This window comes from Xyrauchen texanus, chromosome 16 (genome assembly GCF_025860055.1).
Source record: "Xyrauchen texanus isolate HMW12.3.18 chromosome 16, RBS_HiC_50CHRs, whole genome shotgun sequence".
Classification (NCBI taxonomy): domain Eukaryota; kingdom Metazoa; phylum Chordata; class Actinopteri; order Cypriniformes; family Catostomidae; genus Xyrauchen; species Xyrauchen texanus.
In genome coordinates this window covers 38,134,108-38,136,011 of record NC_068291.1, presented here as the reverse complement: position 1 = coordinate 38,136,011, position 1,904 = coordinate 38,134,108, and the positions used below count along the sequence as shown (strand labels likewise).

Below are 1,904 nucleotides of genomic sequence, written 5' to 3'. Positions count from 1 at the left end.
GTTTGTGTAAATAGTTTTGCAACAGTGCGTGAACTTTTTAAAGTTTAAAGTTTGAGTTCCAGAGAAATTTGTGACTGTTACACCTGTTCGACCACAGCAAAGTTACGTAATTGGTAAGTTTTTTTCTCTTACTGCTGTGCTGCCTGCTGATAGGGGCCGCTGCGCCTACATGTAGCCTATTTGTTTAATGTTTATTTGTTTAATGTCAAGCAATCATTAAATACAACATAGCATATTGCAAAAATGGTATTTGCTGTGAGAAACAGAATGGACCTCGGGTTCGGGTCGGGTTCGGGCTTAATATGTAAATGTAATTGTCGGGTCGGGTTAAATGATCGCGGGTACGGGCCGGGTTCGGGCTTCAGTTTAAAGCCCATGCAGACCTCTGGGGTGGACTGGCCATCGGAAAAACTGAGCGGACCAGTGGGTCGGCCAGTTTTGGGCCAGTTGCTATGTAAAATCCCGGCCTGATTTCTCTTCCCAGTCCAGCCCTGGTGCAAGGCATACTGTATGAGATGTGGTTTTCATGTTAATCTATTTAGTATGGAAGCCTATCTAGTTTAAAGTTACATTTGTGTGAGTCCTTTTGAGCGGGAAACACAATTCAGTATATCAGTATTTAAAAGCTGATTGCCCAACCAGGATGGCCGAGTGGTTAAGGTGTTGGACTTAAAATCCAATGGACACATGTGGGTTTGAACCCTGCTCCTGGTAACTGAATTAATTCTTCAAATCTTAAGACTGTTAATGTTATTTGTCCTCTGATATGTGCTTCTTTGAATATTTCCTCATTCACTATCCAAGATGGCCTAATGCTGCCTTCATGTGCTATCGGAATTATCCTACTTCCCACTTCTGAAGTGATGATTACAAGCATGTTGCGCTCAAGTGCTTTGTTGTCGGAAAGAAAAGAAAGCATGGATGACGTCGGGTTTAATCATACATATTTCTTTGAGGAACTTTTATTTTGACACAAGCTATTTTCACAGTGTGAATATGTACAACATGCATCAATTGGTTGCTGATATACATAAATGAATATGATCGAAATGGCAAGCGCTAAAAAATAGCCGTATTTAGAAAAATTTATAAAAGCTGGCACTGAACCATAATCAAGGGTGACCTGTGGTCCATGAGATTCCAGGGGGAAGTTCATCAGAGTCAGCTACTCTGGTTTAGTAAAATGTAAGTGTAGCATATTAGTACTTACAATTTAAGTATTCATTGTTTTTTTATCCTTATACATCTACACTATTTAAAAAACAAAGCATTCTGAATGCATTTACAGTCACTGTTTCACTTGTGCATTATTCATAATTTATTTTACTGCATATGGTGTATACTGTTATATTCCTAATTGTTTATTAGTTGTATTTGTTTGAGAATATACATGAACTATCTTACTGGTTTAATTTTGTTGCAGTTGCTGATGGACACATTGTATTAATGGACCCTCCTGCAATAGCACAGCCTGCCACAGTTGTAAGTGGTTATTGTCTTTATGTGCTGTTTCTGTTTGCTAGACTAAACATCCTTAGTAATTTGCACTGTAGGATGAAGACGAAGAGACCATTTCTGCTGTGACAGAATTAGAAAATGAAAATCGTGGGAGGCCAACAGAGGTATAATGCATTTAATGCATTCCCTTTTTTAAACAAAAGAGATTAAAACTTTGTCAATGTCCTGTTACAGAATATGGCTGGGGATTCCTATACAGAGGAGAGTCCATCTACCCCTACACAGAATCTTAGCAGTGTCAGAAATGTTTTAATTAAAATAATTGGTTTGTATATGTATTACAGACTTTAGCAATCATATTGAATTATCATTTGGTGTTCCTAGCTGCCTGCAAAGGAGCTGTATAAGGTCCATCTTCAAAGGTAAATAAGAACATGTGACATGGA

General features: G+C 38.2%; 1 non-coding gene across 1 annotated transcript; it reads left to right on the top strand.

Moving 5' to 3' along the window:
• The first annotated feature begins 637 nt into the window (after nucleotides 1-637).
• On the top strand, nucleotides 638-714 carry trnal-uaa (transfer RNA leucine (anticodon UAA)). Its single transcript has one exon. It is a non-coding gene; the product is annotated as a tRNA-Leu (tRNA).
• Nucleotides 715-1,904: the final 1,190 nt, after the last annotated feature.